Source organism: Alligator mississippiensis, chromosome 10, assembly GCF_030867095.1.
Source record: "Alligator mississippiensis isolate rAllMis1 chromosome 10, rAllMis1, whole genome shotgun sequence".
Classification (NCBI taxonomy): Eukaryota; Metazoa; Chordata; order Crocodylia; family Alligatoridae; genus Alligator; species Alligator mississippiensis.
This window is the reverse complement of record NC_081833.1, coordinates 51,980,272-52,004,944: the sequence shown is the minus strand read 5'-3', so window position 1 is coordinate 52,004,944 and position 24,673 is coordinate 51,980,272. Positions and strand designations below refer to the sequence as shown.

General features: G+C 43.1%; 2 long non-coding RNA genes across 2 annotated transcripts; one reads left to right on the top strand and one right to left on the bottom strand.

The window, feature by feature from the left end:
• Window positions 1-1,373: 1,373 nt before the first annotated feature.
• Window positions 1,374-20,534, bottom strand: LOC132243599 (uncharacterized). Its single transcript, XR_009455272.1, has 3 exons — window positions 20,169-20,534; window positions 5,393-5,473; window positions 1,374-3,410 (listed from the first exon to the last, which is right to left on the bottom strand). It is a non-coding gene; the product is annotated as an uncharacterized LOC132243599 (long non-coding RNA).
• On the top strand, window positions 18,029-21,155 carry LOC109285682 (uncharacterized). The gene is made up of 2 exons (XR_002093496.2): window positions 18,029-18,339; window positions 20,675-21,155. It is a non-coding gene; the product is annotated as an uncharacterized LOC109285682 (long non-coding RNA).
• The last annotated feature ends 3,518 nt before the right edge of the window (window positions 21,156-24,673 follow it).

Here is a 24,673-nt window from a genome sequence, read left to right as displayed (position 1 = left end):
CCAAGCTTAGGCCTCGTTGTCAGGCCTCAGACACACTCACATTCATACCGCCCTCTGCTCACAAGGGCCTCTCACACTCCACCCCCTCTCACAGGGTCTCTTTCATGCATCAACAACTTATGCTACCTTGCTCTCTCTTGGAGCGGGCCCCTTAGGCCATAGGCTTAGCTAGTTCATACCTTGGGTGGCAGACGTACTGTCTTTTGGGCCTCTCCTGCGACCCTCTCCGGGATAGTGGCCAGCCAACTACCCGACCAGGTCTAAGCTTGCTCTGGCCCCTTCCAGGGGCAACTTTCTATAAACATACTGGGCTCTCAGCCCTCAGGTTTTCCCCCCTTCACTGGGGCTCCTCATCTCCTCCCCCTCACTGGGGCTCCACACAGCCTCCTTCACTGGGGCTCCCCCCTCACTGGGGCTCCATATCTTCCACTGCCCCCCTTCACCGGGGCTCCACATCTCCACCCCCTCACATGGGGCCACAGGGCTTCCCTCTCCAGTGGGCTCAGGTGGTCGTAGCCATGCCTGGCCCTAACTACCTTTCCTCAGGGTCCTACACCCCACAGGGCTCAGGTGGTCACAGCCTTGCCTGGCTCCCACTCTTTCTCTTCGGGGTCTTGCACCCCACAGGGCTCACATGACTACAGCTGTGCCTGGTCCCCACAACCCATGATGTTACCAGACCTACCTGAAGGTGAGGGCTAGGGTTAAGGCGCACCTACCCACCTTTCACCAGGGTGATAACTGGCCTGGCATTTCCTGGGGGCTCCCATGCCACCAAGAGCCCTACCAGGGCACCCACTCCCAGCAAGGTGCAGTTTTGGACCAGGAGCAGGACCCTCCTAGCCATCCCCTACAGTTCCTGCCCTTGCCTCCAGGATGCTATGGAGCCTTGCAGCCAGGCAATGTTACTACCTGGCTTGCCAGCAGTGAACTGCCCTGCTTATATGGCTGCCAGAGATCTAAAATGGCCACCGCAATCAAGCACCTGCTGGCTGCTTGGCTCCAGTCTTAAAGTGGCAGGCACCAACAGTGCCCTGCCACACACCTTCCCCCTTAAAATGGTACCCAGGGGAGGTTTCCCCTGCTGCTCCTCCAAAGCAGGCTCCCCTCAGAGCCTGTGAGAGCCCTCAAGTGGCGAGCACCCCCAAAGGTGCTCCACCACACTCCTCCCTCCTTAGAATGACATTTGGGGGGCTTCGCTTGGCTGCCTTCCTTGCTGGCTTTGTCCCAGCCTACTGCATCCCTTGCCACGTGGTGAGCACCTCAAAGGTGCTCTACCACACTGCCCACAACCTAAGCTGGCTGGGCACCATGCCCCTTCCCTTTTCCATCCCCAGCCCTGCAGCAGGGGCACGCACTGGGATTGTGGTGGAATGTGGCCTGTGGAAGAGACTTACCTCATTTTAATCAAATGTTGAAGCTGCCAAACTTTTAATGTGTTTATTAAACAAAAACTGTTGAACATTGCCTGCTCTAGAACTCAGAATCTTTTTCTCAGTTAACATTGTGAGAGTGGGGAAAGACTCTGGATGTACTAGGCAGTTATGACATTGAGTAGGGGAAGGAGGGTGGGAAGCTACAGTGGCTGAACAAACACGAAACCTTGGGGCAGCAGGGGGAATGCTGCATGTAAAATTGCCGCCCATCAATTTTAATTAATGTTGCAGGTGCCAAACGTTTTGTGCACATAATAAAGAAAAACCTGTGGAATGTTGTCTGCTCTGGAACTTGGACTCAAGCCCGGGGGCTGCCTATCCTCTCATAGGCTGTACCTGGCCTGGCAGTGTTGTGGGCCTTCCCCTCACTTCCCAGCTTCTCTGAGCACTTCTTCACCCTTCCACGACTGGCCTAGTACCTCTTTGGGGCCCCACGCCTATGCTGGCAACTGCCAGCAGCCATGGGTAGCAACTTAGCCCTGGAAAGTAAGCTGAATCATTGCCAGCTCTGGCATCGGGTGTCAGGCAGCCTGGCCTTCCTCCCCTCCCACACTGCTGCTCCCTGGTCCCAGCCCTGTAATACATCTTCCTAGCTTTTTGGATCAGTAGCTCCTACAAGGCATATTTCCTGTTTCAGGACCCCCTGGCAGCCCATAATTTCCTAATCAATGCACAGTGTGGAGCACTCTCCCTTGGCTGCAATCTAAGGCTGGCCCCTGTGGTACCCCTGTTCCTGTTGCCATAGGGAACAGTTTCTGGAGCAGCGCTGTCCATGCCTGAGTGTGGGTGGCAGCCTGTCCCGCCACTTCCGCCCAGGGGGACCATGATGTTTCCATGGAAAGTGGTGCTGAAGCCACTCAGGGATGTTGTAGCCGGATCCCAAGCGATCTTTGACTCTGTGCATTAACTCCTTTTCTTGGGGCCCATGACTCTCTCTGCTTTATAGAGGCATACATGCTCCTCACACAGTGGGTAGCCATCTGTAGACCTTGTTTTTGGATTTTGCAGTGTTCCTGTGTCTGGATGGCTCACACAAGTATTGCAGTGGCATGGGTGCAAGCAATCACCACCCTGCCCGTTCCTACTCTCCACATCCAGGATCCCATTTGGTTCTCATTTCATTGGTACCATCTATGCATATATCTCTAGCTGACCATCCTGGATCCAGTATCTTGGGATCCATGACCGGGCCTCCTGCACTCAAATGTGGAGTCTACAGACAAGGGAGACACTGAGGGACCTATGATGAGCTGCTCATAATCTGGCACTGACCACATCATTAAATTCCTCTGTGTTCTACTTCCCAGCTGGGAAAACCCAGACACCTGGGTTTCATTTCCCTGCTGTGGGAGCTGGGAGGGCTGCATCCAGGCCCAGAGGGATAAGCCTTCTCTGGTTCTCCAGGATGAGAGGGAAGGAACGATTGGGGTGGAGGGTGGGGGAGGTTACCTGCAGCAGTGCTCATATGTAAGTGTTCTGTCAAATGGCTCCTGGAGATGCACCAGTGAAAACGCACAGTCGCAACTGTTGTAATACCTCAGCTGTGGGGCTCAAAAAGAGCTTTCCATGTGTTCAGAGGTCTGTTTGGGTGCGGTTTTACATAAAGCGGTTCCGCATTACCACGCTGGCATCTCTCAGGAAAACAATGTAACCTTGAGGGATGGGTTGGCCAGTTGTCAATTAATCAGATTTATGTAATGTAATTAATGTAACACAGACTGATAAGCCCCCAACAACAATAGGGGGTAACAATCCTGGTGCTTCAGCTTCATTCCAGGCCAATGGTTCAGGGGCTGGGGCGGTGTGTTTGAGAGGCATGGGGTCACTGGGGAGCATTAATAAAACAGTATCATCCGTCTTCCACCTGGACAGTCATTGAATCAAGAGCATGCTGAAAATCAGAGTAGGCAACCACATGCTGCTCCTTGAATACACCCCAGTTTACCAAGGAGTCGCATTAGACCATTCCATCACCTATAAACATCACATTCAGAAAGTTAGCAGTAAAGTAACTGCACAAGTAGCTGCCTTAAGACATTTAACCAGCATGACATAGTGTGCCAACTTCAAAGTACTCTGAGCCACTGCACTTGCAATGATATACACCCCAGAAGATTACTGTGCTCCTGTATGATCCAGAACTTGTCTCACTATAAAGCTCAACTCTGTACTTAACAGTGCTCAGAGATTCATAACAGGCTGCACAACTTACACAGGTGTATTCCCTGCAGTCTAGGGCATTAGATCAAATGACATAAGATAAACTCTAACTGCTCCCCTGCTGCCAGGCCCATGGAAAGCCTGGCAGGCTGTTTACTGTGACCTTGTATGTGTCATGACCCAAAGGTCTGATTTTTTTGTGTGCGCTTCGGCACTAAGAATTATCCCCGTGGGTTTACAGCTTCATTGCACGGAGGAGTTCTGCTGCGCAGAGAACCCACGTGCAAAGGAGTGTTCCCGCCACTTTGCAGCGATCTTTGCAGGGTGCATTTCCCTTTGCAACACAGAAATGCACGGTGCAAAGATTTCCCGCTCGTCGCATGCAAATTTGTGCCCCGCAATTGGCTAGTGCTAAATTATTCACACGTGGCGGCTAGCGATTGGCCTGCTAGCTGTATAAGAGGCTTGAGCAGTTTCCGCCCAAGCCGAAGAGGACTCCGCATCCATCTCGTGGGGACTCTGGGTGTGCGCGGCAGGGTAATAGAAACCCTGTGTGTCGCTCAGAGGAGTTTGGCGGCCTGATCCACCGCCCACCTCTTCCCGTCTTTGAACGGAGCCTACTATAAGACGTAACGACGAGTTTTATGCGCGCTTGTCCTGGACATCCGGAGTTTGTCTGCGTGGAGCCTAGCAAGCTCCACGTGATTGTTTGTGTTCTGTCTGCGTGGAGCCTTGCAACCTCCACGTGTGTTCGTGTTTTCTGTTGTAACTGCAACTCAAGCAAGTTCTCAGCCTACATCACGACCATCTCGGTGTAAGTAAAACAATCTTAAAATCAACCGTTACGTGTCTGTGCCTAATTCTAGCTCAGCGACCTCCCTCTCCGATCCGGCCTGCCCGGGCTGCTGGCCACAGCCCGCGTGCAGAATGACGAAAAGGGCCTGGGGTCAGACCCGGCCCGCACAGTATGTTTCACTAAATTTAGATAAGGGGGGAGGTGAATGGAAATGAAATGATTGTTCAGAGTAATCTGGTCTGAAATCTATTTCTGCGGCGTTTTATACCAAAATCACGAATCCCCCATTGGGCACGCCCTTGATGGAGATGCATGGCTCAAGTTGAATAGACTGGAATCTGGATACAGATGTTTGAAAACAGCACTTCACAAGATGATCATCTTGGACAGCCATCTGTATGAATGCTGTGTCTAACAAACAGCACAGAACTTAATTGAAAGATGCAATATTTACAAATTCCCAGGTGGGGTGGATGGAATTTGCATACTGAGCAGTAATACCAGACAGTGGCTCATAGCTGGCCAGAGTGAACAAAAGGAAGGGGCTTCGCCTTTGGAAAGATGGGCTTTGCTGCCTCCGGGCATTGAGAGCTCAGGGGCAGAGCTGGCCTGGCACTTGGGCAGACCAGAAGAGCTCTGGCTGAGGCTAGAGTGCCAACCTGCAAGGGGGAATGAGTGGGATGCTGCAAAGCCCCATGGGCTGCCGGCGGACTGCAACCTACCATGAGTTGTGATGGGATCTGGTATAGATGTTCATAACAGTGCTCTAACCTACAGTGCCGTAGTCTGATATCACATCCATCCAGAGTTATCTTAGAATGGGATCCTCTATGTGCCCTGACTGTCTGTTCAGTTATGGGTGTAGAGTGCTTTCTCTGCATTTACTGTGCAATAAGTGTAACTTCTGGACCTGGCTATAATGCAATGCTGTTTGTCTCATTTACTTAATAAATCGGATTCTTTCTTAAAATACTTCCAAAAAGTGACATAATGTACTTACCATTTGGAGCAAATGTTTTGGTAGTGATTTTTCTTACACATCAGTGTTCTCTCCTATTTGTACATCCAAGGAGTAAATAACCTGTAGAAGGAAAAGATAAAGTAAAGGCTAATCTTTTAATTGTGAACATGTACTGCAGGACAAAGGCTTACATCTGAAGCAGCAGTAGTTATATATGTAAAATTTCCATTGACATCTAGGAAATTATCTTATTAACAGCTGGATAAGAACTTTAAGACTTTGAATTCTTTGAGAAGACACAGTGTAGAAGGAAGTAGTTTGAAAGAACCTCAACATAAATATTAAGTTATCTTGTAAGGACCTTATGGAGTTGCAATCAAATGACTGACTTGTACCTTTTTACAAAGGAGAAAAGCTTAACTCTTAGACATGTCTGGTTATAATTAAACACCAGTAGGTGATCTACAATAGCACTGAATCAGAACAATAAACAGCTTTTTGTTCAAGAATTCTATATATATAAAAAGGGCTTAGTCTGTCTGTCTGTAATGCTCTTGGAATACTCTGATTGGTTGTCTCAGCAGCCAGTCACAATGCTTACTGAAACAACCAATCAGAGTGCACCACACAGAGTGCTCTGTGGAGCACTGCCATGACAGTGTGGATGGAAGGGATGGAGTGAGGGGAGGGGAGGCGAGGCCAGCGCCGCTAGTCTCACCCCTCCCCCAGCCCTGCTCCTTGGAGGAGGTGGTGGTGGCGGCATGGGGTGCTGGCGGAGGGGGACAGAGGAAATTGCAGGGATGGAATGGGATGGTGGAGCACTGCCATGACTGTCCCCACTCTGTCCCCTCCATCTTGGTGGTGCTCCACCATCCCACACCATGTTCACTATTCCCTCTGGCCCTGATGGTAAAGGTAGTGTGGAGTGCTGGCAGAGGCGGATGGAGTGGATGGTTGGGCAAGCTTCCCTTGCCCTGCTTCTGGGAGGTGGCGGTGGTGCAGGTTGGTGGGGTGCGGTGCTCTGTCCCCATCCACTCCCCCGGCCCTGCCAGTCATTCTTGATGGGCAATTTGCTAGTAGCAGTAGAATACTCTAATATTCTACTGCTGCATTTACTGCATGTTTGAATGCTCAAACCTGAGTTTTGTTATCATTGCATCTGTCTGCAGGTATGAGCATAGGCTAAGAACTGCAAATCAGTTAGCATTTTATGGCATCATGCTGGAAAGCTCTATTGGCTTAATTAGCATGCGAGGTCTGAGAGAGGTGAAGATGATCATGACAGCTGTGTCATGTAGTCACTCTAGTATTTTGTCTTGTTAAGATTAACTGTGTTAAATCAGACTCCTTAGCATATTCTTTAGCTGTGAATCAACTGTTCTATGTTTGCATATAAATACATTCACAGACTGTCATTTTAAACGAAACCTACTTTTTTAAGTTTGGAAATTCAGGGTGCAAAGCTACACTGTGGCACAGAAGAACATAATATTTTATATGTTCAAAACAATTTTCAAATGCAGATTAGTTCTTATACAACTCCTATTACTGGTTGGGAAGTCGTTACTATTGTCTCCATTTTACAGACAGTGGCACAAAATAACACAGGTAAGCATCTTGACAAAACTCATGCAACGGATTTTACAACAGAGCTGGACTAACACCTGAATTAATTTTAAACAAACTAATTACTGGAAGTATTCTAGTCATGGTAGCATGGTGCTTCAAGTAGAATAATTTACCCTGCTGAGAAGCAGTTGTTTGAGCTGGCATACCCTAAATTTCCAAACTTATAATGATGTGCGTGTGGCAGAAAGCCACCTTTGTCTCTCCCCAAAGTCTCTGCTCTGTGACAATTTGATAAGGATGGGCCCAGCAGAGAGACGCATCCTTACCCTATCTCTTCAGATAACTTGAGCTGGATACATTCCTGAGCGAGGGGGAAAACCTGCTCCCTCTGCCTATGTGACTGGCATCACATACCTGGGTGAGGGGCTTCCTTCCTGGTGGGCTAGAGTCTGCCCGGCAACTAGTGATATATTTCAAATTGATTGGCTCACAGCCAACAGGTATTGGCTTCCATTGGACCAGGTAAATTTGGTCACAGGGGCTATATAAGTTAAGGACTGCCTGGGAGGAGTGGGGGGGCAGCAGCCATGAGGGATACTCAGGAACAAAGAAGAGCTGTACCATCTGAAACTGGCTCTCTCTCTCAAAACTCATGATCAAGGAACTGCCTGCCTCCAGAGGGAATCTCCAGCAGCCTCTAGATGATACTTGTGAGTAAGCTAACTGAGATCCAACTAGTTATATAGCTTGCAGTAACTTAGATGCGAGATCAAAGGCTACCCCAGCCACAGGAGTTTGCTCTATGGGATTTCTCTGATATTGCTCTACTCTGTACCCTATTCTAACCCTACCCTCTGTAACCAATAAAGTTCTCCTTTGTGACTGGTGTAGGAGACTCATCGAGGGGTGGGTTTAATTATGCCTAGGAGGCCCCTTCGGTCTGCGGACTAAGGGAGACCATCCTTTTTGGCCCCTGACTTGGGGGCCCCAAGTTCTTGTATTGGGTTGAACACCCATAGGACTATTAGGCCTGTGTTTCCCTGAGGACACAGGACCCAGACAGTCCCTTCTCGGGGTGGTGGCACCACACGTTACCCCCAGACTCTGCGGTGGGGCTCGAAAGGGGGTCTGCCAGGGCTTAGGCGCTCCTGGAGGAACACATGGAGTCTGGAAGGTGGACGGGCGTAGTGAGGTGGGAGGCTCAATGCAGGAGCTCCCCCTACTGGCCTGCCACAGTGCTCTAACCTTTTGAAGTACTGCCTTCCAGATTTAAAGATGGACTTACACCAAGGCTCCTGAGCCAAACCCCCTTGAAATTTGGAAAAACCTGGATGTGATATTTATGTTTCCTACTCTGCAAGAGTAAGAAGCATCCCTACTCTATATAACTTTCTTAATCTCAGGGCTATACAAGTGAGGAAGTTTTGTTATTAATTAAACCTCAGACTCCTCCTTATTTAATTATTTCTTGTTCCATGAGATTTATAAGTATGAATGCAAATTCCTTCCTATCTTCTCTTCAGATAAATAATATTTCCATGTTAACCATAGGTGTGGCTAATGTGAGTCTGATGTTCTCTGGCAATAATACTTGGTCTAAAATGCTAGTGGAGTCAATGTAGTTGCAGGTATAACTGATATAATTTTGCCAATAATATTTTACAAGCCTTTGTAATAGAAGTATTTCTGAAATCTATTTTCTATAGCTTTTAAAATACCATGATACTTCATGTTTTTGTGTCTCCTTGAGTTAGATTGCTTGCTTAACACTGTTTCAGCAGTTGAATGACACTGAGAAATCTTACTTTTTAAATGCACTATATATAATTACATTAAGCAATGACCTACTTATAATAAGGGACAGAGAAATGCATTCTGGAGCAAAGGGCTTGGTAAAATAGTATTTCATGGATTCTAAGTAGTCAGCTGGATGGCAGAAAAATTAAGATTTGGGAGGAAGGAATGCCTTCTGGACTTGCTGAAGCCATATTCAGTTTTTCAAAACATAGTTTTTATTTATCCATAGAAGTAATTAAATAAGGTTAAACAATAACACTCTATATGCATGTTTCTTAAAGCCTATTTAGCCTTCATAGCCCATCTTATATAATGTAACTTAATTTTTAGATTCCATTTGTTTTTTTGTAGATGCTGTCTATTTCTGTTTCTCCTGTCTTCCCTGATCTTCTTTGTGTCCCCCGTCTCAGCTTCAGAGCCAAAGTTTTCAACTTCTTTTCTTCTTCTTCAGCCTGCTGATCGGAACCTGTTATAGGTAAACCCTCAAAGGAACTGCCATTTGTTAAGTACCAGTGATTGGCTTATTTAACTTTAGATCCTGCAGACCTGTAAAATCAACTCAAACAGAATAATTTCTCAATTATCCTTTAGCAAGCAATACTATGCACATCAAATGAACAGAGGGCCACATAATATATTTAATATAACAGATATGTGCCCTAGTTTTTTAGAGATTCTTCTTGAAAAAAACCTGTTTCCCTCTACAGCCTTTAGAGTACAACATGGAACTTGCTTCTTGTAGGCATCAGTGGGCATCTTTACATGTGCTCCAGGGTTGGGGATGGGGTGCTTTGAATAGAGAGGCTCTCAGAAGCTGCTCTAATTAAAGTGCTGCCAGCGTCTCATGCATTCAGCGTCTGGCACTTCAAAATGGTGGCAGGGGCACTTTAAACTCATTTAACTTCAGTTAAAGCACACCCACTACCATTTTGAAGCACAGGGATGCTGAATACACAGTGTATAGGTGTCCAGTGATACCTTCTTTTCTGATATATACACCTGGTTTGAGTAGAAAGTGAAAATTGGTTTGATTTAAATAACAAAATTGCACTTTGGTCCAAAATCTTGAAATCTTCAACAAATTCAAAAATTAAACTTTTTATGAGCTTCAACAGAACATAGTTAATTTTGATTTTTTTTTATTCATACTTCTCTGTACTTGGTAGTTCTAGTCATAGTGGATATTTAATTGAGGCCCTTATTTTAGGAGGATTTTACTTCCCAGTTTTGCCACTTGAGAGATTCAGACAGTTTAGCAGCCTGATAAATGGGCATCCTGGTTGAAATTTTCAGAACAGTCTAAGGCAGTTAGAAACATCTACTAAAATTAATTTAAAGAATTTTTAGAACCACTTAGATCAAGGGTCAGCAAACTGATATGAACATTATGCCACCATTTGCAGACCATTTGCAATGGGCTGCTGATTTCCTTTTGCATCCCCTAGCCTTCCCCGCTTTGTGCTTCATATGCCCTCAACTGCAGCCTCTTTTTACCCTCTCCTGTCAAGGGCTGGATATGGCCTGTGAGCTGTAGATCACTGATCCATTTATTAGATTATTCTCAATGTCTTAACTTTTTTGTGTGTTTATCTGAGCCAAGTCACCTCACATTTTGTATTTCCTTTATTTTTCTTCAATGCCAGAATAATCTATTATATTTTGTAATTATATTGAATTTGGAGATGGGCAACAAAAATTATAAAGACACATTTGACAGAAGGCCAGAGATAAATATGTGTAGTTTGGCTAAATGAAAACAAGCTGGAAATATGATCCGTGTTACCAAGAAAAGAAAATGATTGCTAAACAGCCGGTGCCAGGGACAGTGTGTTTAATAGGATAAAACAAAGGAGAATATATCTGAACAACAATAAAAAAATGCCTACTAGTGAAGTTTAAGACCACAGAATCATTTATACTTCTCTGTTTGATTTATTTAAAACTACATTAGATTCAGCTCCCTTTAGGGAGCAAATACATCACTTACCTGTAATAAGTCATATTTCCACCTCTAATTTCAGTAAGAAGCAGTATAAGAGATATAAATAGATTCCAGCCAAAACAGTGTTAATTTTAAGGTCCAATTTAATATTTTCATATAAAATTCAGTTTACAGGATACATGCTATTTTGCACTCAGAAATGATATATTGTATCCTCTCTATGTATGCGCGTGTGCGGCAAATGAAGCCCCCGTGTGTCATTAGCAGCCCAGTAAGGTCTAAGCCCACTGAAGTCATTTTTCCCCCTAGTTGCTTTTATTGGCCTAGATGAATGTTACAAAGAGGAAACCACATGCGAGACAGGGATGACTTGAAAGAACAGGTAATTAATATCATCTGCCTTAACCTTCTTATCTTGATGGGTTGATGTTTACAGCGCTGACCCCAGGGTGGTGGGAGGCACGACCTCCTTAATATAAAATGAGGGAAGTCCAAAGGCTTTTGAGCTTCACAGAGAGCTTTGCTCCTTCTGTGAAGTGCAAACAGCTTGATTTTGTGTGTGTGCGTGTGTGATGACTGTCTTGCAACAGTCTCTGTTCTAACATCAAGTTCTTTTAACTTTCTTTTCACTCAGGGAAAGAAAATGTTAATGGTACACTTCATATGATCTCCTTTATGTACCCATATTGCTCTTGGATCATCTAAGAAGCCTTACTTTTCCTTTTAAAAATGTACTAAATTCATGTCAGGTAATTAAGGTTGGGGTTTTTTTTTTTCTTTCTTTCTTTCTTTCTTTCTTTTTTGATGGGAGGTCTTCATAATAGAGGCATTGTTTCCAGTGGCCTCTCTCTGTATACCAATACCACCTTTTGTACTTAATTATTTCTGACATTTTGCCCATCATATTGTAATGAGCTTCTTCAGAGGAAATAAAAACAGCTTGTCTCTTTGAAAGCAGAGAAGCAACTATTTTTTTGTGTTTGTTATCAAAACACAAGCTGTTTTTCTTCCTCAAAGGACAACTCACCGTACAATGGAAGAAACATCAAGAATTAGATTAGACAGCATCAGGCTCACATGAAAGAAAATATATCTCTTTAAACAGATTCGTCCTTATTTAAAAAAAAAAAAGAGAAAGATGTAAGGGTTTAGTGGGTTTAGTAATCTTAGCCTTTCCTGATGCATGCTAGTTTCTGTGTATAGATGCAATAGTAGGGAACCAAATGGCAGATTTTAAGATAACACTCTAATTGTGAACAAGAGGGCTTGAATTAACTTAAGACATTTGGGAGGTCTTTGATAATTCCATATATTAGCAGGGTCTAATACATTTTATGGTTCTCTGCACATTTCAGAATATGTATCTGTCTTTGATCATTTCACTATGTTAAGCACAAATCACAGATTAATTTATTGTTTGCTTTGAGTGGCTCTTTCATATAAATCTTTGACAGTTTTCCAGAATCAGCAATGGAATTTATATTTTAATTCTGCACATATGACAAAAATCATTTCCAGTTGCAGCAATTAAAGTAGTACCACTAAATATGTGGGGAGGAGAGGTCTGGTTGTCAAGAGACCTGAAAGATTTTGAATATCAATTAATTGAGCATTGGCCGGAGCTCTGTTTTGTTCTTTGTTTTTCTGTTTAGAATGAATGTGCATGCACCCAGATCATCAGCTGGACATGTTTTTATAATCTAAAGTGCACAAAATGAGTAGTAGCAGTGATTTTGTTGGGTTTTTGATGCGGCATGTTGGTGTGGGTGGTCTCCATAATTATTTAATCTAGAGATAAAATAAATGTTTCTTTATATACTTGTTTTCATTATCTTCCCATCTCTAATTCAACTAGGCAGTATAGTGGAATTCTGTTAGTCTCAAATTCTGCTCTCATGCTTCTCCAGTGAATGTCCCACATACATATTTTGGGGGAGAATTTGACCTAGTGTGAACTTAGATATAGTGAACCTCTGTTTGTAGCAAAGAAGATTCAAAGTCCTACATTGTTTCTGTCCATTTTACAAATTACAGTTCTGGTTAAAGTGCACTTCCACTTATAGTACACTTGTTTCGTTTCATCGTTTTCTTATATGGCTTTACATCAAACAATGTTTTACTGTAGTTGCTTCAACCAAAAAGTAAGAAAGCTTTCTTTGTTTAATTGAACTTATCAATATGTTGACAAAGGTACCTGTTTTCTCATAGTGGGAAAGATGACTTAAGTGTTTGCAGAGTCAAGCCATGTGTCCTAAGCTTGCTTGCTTACTTTGTTTACTTATTCCTGAATGGCATTGAATGGTTTGATATATGTGTCTTTGCACAGATTGTGGGAGGAAACCAAGCACTAGAGAGCTTTTGTAGTTAATGTGTTAAATTATGTGTTAAGCTTTTGTACTTAATGTGTTAAATTATATTGGGGCTGATTTTTATGAAAAAGATAAACCCATTCATGTGGGAATCCAAAGTAAAAAACAGTTCAAATGTTCTTTTTCTTCTTTTTCAAAAGAAAAATGGAGAGTGCTTTCCCATTCCAAGGTTTAGTTTTTCTTCACATTCACATCTACCCTATATTCTTTGTTCTGACCATATTTCTCATGTTGGTCCCTTCCAGCCCTCTGCTTAATCAATTGGCAACCTGTTTGTTCTGTCTCCTTCTCTCACCTCATTCAGTGCTGCCTCTTAAGCACAGAATAATCTGTTATCTCAGCTCCCCAGGTTACCACTCTGCCCTCACTTACCTCTGTCATAACTTCCAAAAGAAGTGTGCTGATATTAATCAGCACAATTGGCTACAAACTCCTGGAAGGCCACTTCAGGTTCAATACCAGGAAAAATGTCACAGTCAGGGTGTCCAGACTGTAGAATAAACTCCCCCCAGAGGTAGTGCAGTCACCTACCCTGGAGGTTTTCAAGAGAAGACTGGACAGTCACCTCGGTGGGGTCACTTGACCCCAGTTGTTTTCCTGCTGGGGGGGGAGGCTGGACCCGATGATCTGTGAGGTCCCTTCCAGCCCCTAACAATCTATGAATCTAATCAAACTTTCAATGTTAAAAACTTTCAAAGCTTCTCCGTGATCATGGCTTCTGAATATTCTATTGTCTCCCATGTTTGTAAGTGCTTTGGGATAGGAATTGTCTTTATTATTGTGTTTTACATGGATAGAACATTTTAGCCTTAACAAAAAAAAATATTAATAATACAACATTTCTCAGATTCATTCAGTTTTACTACTCAAGCCATGCAATGTCACAGTAAATCCATTCTGATTGGGTCATCTTCTTTATGTAAGATGTTGCTATATTTTTTGACATCTCAACTGTTCATAAGAGATTATTGCCCAAGTGAAGAGTGCAAGTTCCAAATCTTTAACTCAATTTGGATGCTGTTTCCTTTATTTATGTCATTAGCTTGGAGGTTCAAAGAAACTTAAGAGACTTAAGTGCTGAAATCCTGTTGAAATTCAAACAGGATTGAATACCAGGTTGGAATTCTCCACCAAGGCAATCCTTAATCCCTTTAGCCTCCTTGGAACATCCCAGACATTATTCTAAGTTATAAGAGTAACTCTCTACATAAATGATAGGCAAGGCCATTCCTGCAGTCAATTCATACAGAGCTAACTATAAGATTAAATCCTGAAAAAGCTCAAATTAAAGGTTATAGAAGTTGCTTATCATCCAGATTGTCAAGAAAAAAATAGGCAGAATTTAGTAATTAAAGGTCAATGAAGTTAATATCTCAGGGCTGAGTTGGATTCAGTGCCAAAGCAAACCATCAATCCTTGGATCACTACGAAGGTCTGAATGGCTACATACCATTTTGGGAATATTTATTATATCATGTGAATGGTAGATACTGTAGATGGCACTGAATAAGAACACACATTCAAAATTAATTAGCAGTCAGATTTGTGAGGCTATTTAGGCACCAAATTATGCAAATAGAAGCCTAGTGGGATTTCCAAAGTACCTTAGCATGTTAGATATCTAATTCACATTGAAATCCCATTGAAATCAATAGGAGTTAGGAGTATAGCTTGATCATGTTTCTGAATATTCCTCTAGGTGCCTATCTGCATGTTTAAGAATATAAAACCCTTTAAATGGTGGTGCTCAATCTCTTGATATTGCAGGGCAGATGAATGGCATGATGCCATTCCATGGGCCTGATGTGCCCTGTATGCCAGGATCAGGCCCTGTGCCACTTCCCTTGGCCCCAAACTGCCAAGTGGATTAGGCTCCGTGCCACCTCTCTCAGCCATGCACTGGCAGATTGGGACCCTGCACTGCCTCTTTTGGCCCTGCACTGCAGTGCATTGATCTAGTGTGCCAACTGGCCCATGGGTCTCCCCAGGGGTCCAGAAATTTGGCAGCAGGGGAGCGGTATTTGGCACCACCACTCTTCCACTGCCAAATTTTCAGATCCCTGGGGACCCCTGCAGCCCAGATGACATGGCTTCTTGCACCAGATTTGTCCCATGGGGTAGGAGTTGAACAACACCCCTGCTTTAAAAAAATTGCCATAGGACACAGTGGCACTAATCTGCAGTTCATTTCTTCACTGTAATGGGATTTGCTAATTGCTAACAGCTAATAGCTAATGAATGATTTCTTCTTATTGCTAGAGTGAAAGGCAAAATAGAGTTTTTGGTTCATTTAGAATTTTTAAAATGTCAGAATTATTTTTTTTTATGTCCAGTGAAACATTTTGTTGGACCCAAAATTAAATGGATTTTTTCAACTTCTAACTTTTTAAACATTTAAAAAATAAAAATAATGGACATTTTGAGTTGAAAATTCATTTTGAATTGAAGAATTTTGTTTAAAAACTGTTCAACTAAAATGCTTTATATCAGGGGTCAGCAAAATTTTGGCAGAGCTGGCCACTTTAACAGGGCTATGAAGGCCGCCACTTCTGCTCCTCCTCCATCCCTGCAGTGCCAAATTGCTGTGTAATTGTCACAGGTATTCCAGCTTTATGGGCCAGATCCAATCACTTGGTAGTTTGGATCTGGCCTCCAGGCTAAAGGTTGCCAACCCCTAATCTACAGTGTTTTTCAGAACATTTTTAAAGCAAACAGCAAAGTGAAACTGGAACAAATTTTCAAGTGCTGGCTTAGACTATATTGAATCTCCTGGTCAGTGGGTTTTCTTTTCTTTCACATTTCCTCAGATGCATTGTGCCTAGTGGCAGTGAACTGTTTCTATTCAGAAATTCTGATGGCAACATTTTACTCTTTTGTTGAACATATGGCCATTGTAGCATCTTGTACCTATTTATTAACTTTGTTCCTTCAAAAACTTCAGATAGTAAAGATTCTACTTAAAGTTAGGGATATCAAATACTCCTGCTGTCAGTGGATGACCCAGAAATGTTTGAAAATAATTCAATCAAAAGTAATTCATTGATTTGTGGCATTGAGCTTTTAGACAGGATAAAATCTCATCTACCCTGAATTCACACAAGCTGATTAAATGGAGTGAGTGTAAGTATAAAGCCTTTGGATACAACTGTGAATACAAAGCCTTTGTAAGCCCTGCATGCATTCATGGGTCTGTGCATGTGTGAGGGAGGGAAGATGCATTTTTGTATATAACATTATAACATTATATAGTGCATTACTCAATTTAAGACACTAATCCAGTATATAATGAAACAAATTGCTAATTGCAAGTTACAGTTTCTGTATATGGCTGAAGCTATTAAGAACACAATTTCTATGCATTCTTGAAGAAGGCTTGTTTCTTTTTAAGCACATCTGGATACTTGGCACATTTTTACACATATATGCTGATTAATTGTGCTCTCTATAATCCATTAAATCCTGGATATTGATACTTTCCCTTTTGATATTGATACTTTTCCCTTATTTTTCTATCGTTTTAAACAAAAATGTAAAAAAAGTGTCAGATCTTTATTGCATACAGTCTTATAATTATTTTTAAAACCTTGTTAATCTTTATATATATTTTCTTGTGAAAAATCACCTTTTTTGATGCTATTTCCAGTGAAGGAACAGAAAAAAGTCAAGAACTAAGTCTGTTTATATAGTATAAGTTTGCTGTTTTCTATAATACTAAGTTAGTAAAATATTTATCTAATGTTGGTCAAACAAATGGATACAAGAATGTGACAGGCAAGGATATTTGCTGGACCATCACGGTTATAGCCTCACTCCAACGCTACCAAGGTACAAGAATGTAATTCATAAGGTTTTTACAGCATGCTATGTCTACTCATAGTGATGTATGAGTTTTTGGTCTGCGAATATTGGTGTCCTGGTTAGGGCCAAATTTTCTTCTCAGTTATAGTCATGCAAACAATTGAAGCGATGACTGAAACAAAATAAAGAAAATATATGAAGAGTAGAATTAATAAGGGGGTTATAATTTTGGATGGCACACTAGCAAAACGTTCATTTCTATTCTAAAATTTTCAGTTTATTCATTCACTCCTTCATTTATCAGAACTTATATCTTTTAAGCTCAAATTTTCTAGGCTTATAGAAAGGAAAATATTTTTGTAGAGCTTGAGCAGACATAGTTCTGATATTTTACAGTATGATGGTAGGATAAATTTAACTTCCCCCTTTTATACACATTCCCTTATAATCTTTGTTTTTAATAGCTGTTGTCAATACAGTTGGGGAAGGGAACTTGAAACATCTTACAGAAATAACACTCTTGGAGAAGTGCCTCTGAGCATTCAGATGAAAATCTATTTAGGCTTGACTATTTTTTTAGTGAAATGGTTTTTTCTTTGAAATGATTTGAAATATTTTTATTTTTTCAAGATTTTTTCCCATTGGACAATTTAGTCAATTAAATTTAAATAGAACCCCATATTTATCAGAATTTTTTTTCAGTGGAATATTTTTGACCAGTTGTAAGGAAAGTAGTTTTCTGAACAGGAGACTGTTAAGCACGTCAGTAGCACATATAAGTCTCTGGGTCAGTTCCTGGGAGATCACTGGGGCCTTAATATACATCAGGGATCTCATCACTGGAATTTTAGCCTCAGCCAAATTAATCATTGGTGAAAACTGAGGCTCATTATTCAGGTTCACTGCTTCACTTAGGCTTATTTGTTCTTTTTGTATTCTGTTGTTCTGTAAAGAAGCTTTCCCTGCTTCTGGCAAAAATGTAATCAACCCCTTCACGCAGAAAAGCCAGCCTGGATGTTGACTGAATTCTATACTTTTTCAACACAGAGTATTTACCCTTGCTTTTAAATCTCATCTTTACTGTATAGAATAGGTTTTGTCATACACATTACATTTTTAAAGAGCTGGGGATTTCAGAATGGCCTGGGAAATGTTTGTTTCTTTCATGGCTAACCCTTAAGTAAAAGCATCTTTATTTTTTATAAAAGCACCCTAGAGATCTGTAATATGCTAACATTAACTGAAAAGCTTTTCTAGTAATTATGTTATCAGCATCTTAATTACATGACTGATTTTCAAAAATGTAAATAAATGTCAGATGTAATCATTTAGCATGAATAATGATGATTTGATTTGAAGACTGAGCCTAGGTTTACTTTCTAATTTCAGATGCATGGTAAAGCTTCTTAAAGGCAGCATTCAAATTCCTTTTCTGTTGGTCCTTTTAAAATACATGGTCAATATTGAGTGAATCCAAAGAAATGGAAGTACAGTTTCAGTGCAGGCCACAGGTAAACTACTCCCATTCACATCTGACAATTCTCATGCACTAGAAAAAGTTTTACATGTAGGACAAAATTGTGGATTCAGCTTCAAAAAACAGGCAAAACACAGGCTGTACAGCCTCTGCCTGATTTATTTTTGTTGTTTTTAAATGCTTGTCTAAAAATTATTCCTTTTCTTTTTCAATTGTCACATTACGTTCTTCTATTGCAGCCTTCTGCAGAACCCTCTCTATAATGAAATCCTTCCTCAACTCCTTTACATGGCCATTCTTTGTTTCAGTCTGGGGCCCTTACTTTACAACATGGGGTCTTGTACAGATTCCGGGTGTGGATGGATTCATTTGCCGTGCTGCAAAGTGCTGAGATACTTTGTAGCACTACAGAAATATAGCTCTATGGGGGCATACAGAGATTCCAGCTCCCCCTCCCCCCTTTCCCCCTGGAGAGCTACAAAGTTGCCTCAAAGACCCATTGTTTAGCCATAGGGCTATAGGGGTGCTTCTCTTTCTCTTCTCCCTTCTTACCTTATGGCAGAGAGACTGTCTCCAGCTTCTGTTTTCTATCTGCAACCGTGCTAAGGGACCTTGCAGGTTCCAGAACTGGAGCAAGTAAAGAAGATTCTTTTCAGAATCACTAGCTCCTTAAGCCCTTTTCTGTACTTTTGAATCATTCATAATATAGACTAATTCCCTTGGCTTCAATTGATTACCTTCAGATTTTTATCACTGTATCTGAGACAAAAATATTCAATTTCATCCACTTCTAACTTTTTAAACTTGTGAATATTTAAGCAGCTGAGATAATTGTAGCCAATAAAGGTTCCTTCAGCCATAAAACATGACATATCAATTGCTAAAAATAGGAAACAAATGGCAGTGGTGTAAGTAACTGCAAACTCAAGAGAGCAGTATTTTTTTTTTAAGCCAACAAGTTGTGAGTTGTGTGAATATACCCACAGCTTTTGCAATGGTGCCAGCATTTGCAAAGTGTGTCATGGCAAACTCATCAGCTCTTTGGAAAAATGGAACACTCTTTTATGTGTCGCGTGTGGCTTATGACCTATGAAGAGTTATTGGCAAATGTGTTTCAGTAAATTGAAATATTTTCCCAGGATTAAACCTAATTAGGCAATTTTATGTATAATTCTTTCCCTCCCTCCCTTTTTTTTCTTTTCTAGTTTAATATGGATTTTTTCACATGTTGTATCACATGTGTTTATGTCATAATTGCAAAAAAATATTACAACTTAATAGCTTAATATGAAGGCCACTAGTGGTCATAGGATGCAATTCTGGGGACTCTGCATCCTTGCTAAGATCCATAACTGCAGAAGTAATACCGTCTACCTTAGTGGTTTTATGTTGCATCCTAAGATGCCACCTATAGATTACCTGGCCTTCCAATCCTTGCTGCTTTTGTGGGAATGAGGTTGTAGCCTGGGGTAACTGCTGCCACCATTCAGGTCTGGGTCTTTGTTAGGGCTCTGTGCAGCCTTGGGTACACAGACCCTGCAGAGCTTGGGGGTGCTTTGCCCCCAGCAGGATATATCAGGGTGCTCCTTATAGCCTAAAGCATTAAAAGTAGCTTCCCTTTCCTAGGTGAGCAAAGGGGGCTACAAGGCTAATCTCACCCTCTTAAGCACACACAGTGAGTTGTGCTATAACAGATAGCTTTATTGATCAAAGAGGGAGAGCATGGGAAAGGAATGCAAAACAAAAGGAAAATTGAAAGGAAACTGCTCTGAGCAAATTCACATAGGCTTGTTTGGCCCTTTTGATACGTGTCTAGATCACTTAAAATTAAGTTACTGGCTACATTTCAGGTAGGTTACTCACATGTTCATTCAGAGCCTAATTGAGCTCATTCTGGAGGCCTCAGCTTGGTCCTGTGTTTTCCAAGATGTCTGCTCCTTCCAAGATGGGGTGATCCCTTTTTATAACTTTTTGTGACCTCATCACTAAGTTCCAACCAGAAGCAGGCCCATTGGATGCAGACTGATGCTTTTAAAAGATGTCAATACCACCAGGTGAGGTGACCTGGTCATTTGGTGGGAACTCTCGGGACAAAGAAAGAGTAAGGCCCCCTCTCCCTCTGGAATTTTTATCACCCAGTTATGTAGGCTTGGTGGTAAATGAAACAGAGGGTGGAGCTGTCTGCTTACAGTAGTGAGGCAGACTGGGGGGTGATTTCTCCATTCTATATCTAAAAGAAAAAGAAACAACGATTCATGTTGTAACAGGGAGCTAATTACCCTGTTACTAAAAGAGGGGAAAAAGAGAAAACTTATTGAGAGTTGAGATGCCGGCCAACAATGATGATGTCATCTGTCTGTGCCCCGCAGTGAAGAAATCTAACAACTGGAAAGATTTATAAATTATAGACTGGAAGAAGAGTGAGGAGGAACATAAAAGGAGTGCATTCATAGAGAACAACCCCTGGAAGGGGACAAGCAAGAGAAATTCAGCCCAGTTGGTTGAATCAGCCTGTGCAGAGGCACAGGGAACTTGGAAGCAGCTTTGGAGTGAGCGATAAATCTGGGGAGGAGAATCAGTCACTTACCTGCACCGTTGCAAAAGAGAAGTGAAACTACTCTATGTGCTAGGGGAGAAGAATGCCTCAACATTGACAACAGGACTCGAGGAGAAAAAGAAGAGAAGAGAGACAACTAAAGAAGGTGAGTTTGGCTGAGAGCCACTCACTAGACTGACAGACTGTAAAGTGGACATTGCTGACCTGTGTTCGATTGTGATTGCTTTATGTTAATTTTCTTTGAGTACGAAGTCATTCCCCTTAGGGAATAGAATTATAAGAACTACAGTGATTCTTCATTTGTTTATTGATTTCTTTAATTTCCCATCAAAAGCGTGGCAGGTGAGCAAAACAAATGAAGCTGGTTACAACACTTACTCACTGCAACACTGTCGCAAGGCACTACACTAGGGTGTCCTGCTCCTTTTGAGGGCTGAAACTGCTAAGGAGAGGGCCCAAGCAGTCAGGTGAGAGCCCCAGCTGCTGGATACCAGGGCAGCCAGAATGTGATAGTTGGCATACACCTGCCAGCGGTCAGCTGATCAGAAGGGGCATGGCCTGGCATATATGTAAACCCCAGGGCTGAGGCCAGGGAGGCAGTTCCCTGCTAGCAGCCAGGAGGGAAGGAGCCTCCAGGGAGGAAGTGCCCAGTGACGCAGCAACTGTCTGATATGCTGCACCTAGGGCCAGTGGGACTCCATGAGCTTCACAGGTACCCTTGCCTACTAGAGACTTAGTGCCAGGGATGAAATCTGATTCTCTAAAGGGTCAGAGCACACCCTGATCTTTTGTATTATGTTATAGCTCAGGGGCTTATGTTTTGTTTGCTGCTGTTTACCACTGGTGGTTTGGGTGAAGCTGTTTGGGGAAGGAGGAGGCCTCACTGGGGCCCACTGCAGCATGGGGACCCCGGCACCAGAGAGGGTGTGGCATTTGGGGGTGCATAGACCCTGGCTCCAGAGAGAGCATGGCATTTGGGGCGCAGAGACAGGGCTGTGGAGAGCCCAGGCGCCAGTGAGGCACAGAGACAGGGCTGCGGAGAGCCCAGAGAAGACAAGGGGGCCAAATCACAGCAAGACCTAGACCAGACAATGTCAATGCCATCTGTGAGGCTTGGGGCATGGTAAAGGGGCAGCTGGAGTCACACATATAGCCCATAAGGCCGGGGTGTCCCGTGACATCTGTTTTGAAATGGGACCCACAAGGTGTCCAGGAACCCACGGGGTCAAGGAAATCCATCAGGATTTCTCATTTCAAACGGGACGTGAAGGCAGCCTCCCAATATTATAAATACATCAAGATGTGGCGGGTGAAAATTGGCACGGTCAAGGGGCCCTACAGGTAACACGGCCATCCTTGAGGACCCCATCCCATGGCAAACACACACAAACATCTGGAAAAGTTGAGGTGTCCAAACCTCAGGGCATGTTGGGGTGGTTTTGCATCTTCTGGACCTGTTACTCATAGTCCTTTCTGGACCGTGAATTCACTACCACGTTCTGGCTTCCCTTGATGTGTTCCACAGTCATGTTGAACTTCTGAAGCTGCCATACCCATCTTTGAACCTTGGTATTGGTGTTCTGCATGGTCTGCAGCCATTGAAACAGAGCATGGTCTGATAGGATGGTGAACAGCCTTCAGGGGAGCTTTTTTCTTGTCCCCATTCTTGCCCGTTCACTGGCACCTCCCACATGATCTGCAATAGTCTGTCACATTCTGGCCTAGCCTGGGCCAATAAAAGTTTGGCAGCAGCAGCCCTTGCCCATGTGACCAGCACAGGGTACATCATTAGCCATAGTAAGCAATTGCTGCCTAAACTTAAGAGGTACCACAAGGTGGTTATAGGGCTCCCTGGTTCTTAGGTACCCATAGCCAATATAGGAGACCCTTATCCCAGACCACCTGTTCCCTCTTATCTGGGGTGAACTTGGTCTCTTGGTCCTGGGCCATCTGCCGGAGTTCCTCCAAGCTGGGGTTCACTAGAACCTCCTGCTTGAGCACCTCCTGCCCAGCTAGGCAATCAGCAGGGAGTTCCAGTGCTTCTGTAAGGAGTGCACCTTTCTCACAGGGAGGGTCTACTTCCTCCCCAAGAACCTCAGCTTCCTCTGCTACTGACTGACTGGGCTCCTCCTTAGGACTTTCACTTAGCTCATCCCCAGAGTTATGGGTTCCCTCAGCGGCTGACTGGCTGCCACAATAAGGGGGATTCTCTACCCTCTCCCTCTCTGCCTCCACAGCCAACTGGGTTACCTGGCTCTGGGAGGTTTCCCCACCTTCTGCCTTCACCTTCTTGCTCTGTTGGTGAGTCACTGCTGTGCATCCCACCTAGGATCCATAACTGCAGCAGTAATACCATATACCCTAGTGGTTTTATGTCGTACCCTAAGATACTACCATAGATTACCTGGCCTTCCAATCCTTGTGGCTTTTGTAGGAATGAGGCTACATCAATTATGTCAATTTACCATGCCAGACAATGGGACATGTTGTGGGCTGCCTTCTAAACCAGTAGCAGGGTAATCACATCCATGTGAATGGATTAATTAGCATTGCTGACTAACAGAGCCAGTTAACTCATACCTATGCAAATTAACCCTTTGTATCATGTGGATGCACCTATAGTGCTTCAAGTTTAGGAGAGCCCACCAGAGCAGTACCATTTGCTTGAGGGAACTACTGCCAGTTAGGGTAGTTTTCATTTAAACCTAGCCTTAGACTCTCCCCATTCCAAATGGCCATATGTGTCAGGCAGAAATTTGGAAGTGTCATCCATTTCACTAAGGGGAAGCAAATGGACCAAATGGTTTAAATGTTCCAAAGCAGAATTGTCAGCCATGGAGAGAAGAAAGTTAAAAATAATCTTCCCCTCTCCCACGCAGTTATCACATAACAAAACAATCTTTTTTCTTCTCCTTTTTACAGCCAATTTCTTATTTTGGTTTCAACTGAGGAGGGCAGAACCATGGTCTGCTCCGTGGATAGGAATTATAGATCCCTCTTGGTGGCAGAGAGTTCATGTGAACATTTGCTTCTTCAGGAAATCCTCCAAGGCTTATGCCAAACCCCACTGAAATGAATAGGAAGATTCCCATTTACCTCAAAGGGCAATGGACAGAATCATAGAAGAGTAAGGCTGGAAGGGACCTCTTGAGGTAATCTAGTCCAACTCTGACCCTGAGGCAGGATCATCTCTATCGAAACCAGCTCATACAAAACCTTGTCTAATGTATTACTAAAACTACACAATCAACTCTGTTTCATAATTACAAGGCATAACATCCTCCTCTCCCTGCCTCCCGCCACTGGGCTGCACTCTGTGGGGATGGCAGAGCTGATCGGAGTACAGCCCAGGGGCAGGAGGCAGGGAGAGCCAGGGCTGTGCTCCCCGCCAGGCTGAGCTACATGGGGCTGCAGAGCTGCTTGGAGCACAGCCTTGGCTCTCCTCTGCCTCCCACCGATGGGATGCTTCAAAACTCAAAATATTTCAAAACTTCTGAAATGTTTTGAGTGCCCGCATTTAATTTTGAAGTGGTTTTGATGCTTTTTGTTTCATTTCGATTTTGCTGTTTCAAACTCAAAATGCATCAAAACAGCTTTGAAACAAAACACTTGGTGAAATTTTGCACAGCCCTAGTGATCAGTGTCCTACTGATACAAGGATCATTAAAATATGTCTGAGAGATCTAAGGAAAAGGAGCATACCTGCACACCCCATACCAATCTGGCCACAGGGTAAAAGTCCCTCCTGCCCCCAAATGTGATGATTGGCGTGACCCTGAGTGTAGGAACAAGACCCTGTAGCCAGGATTCT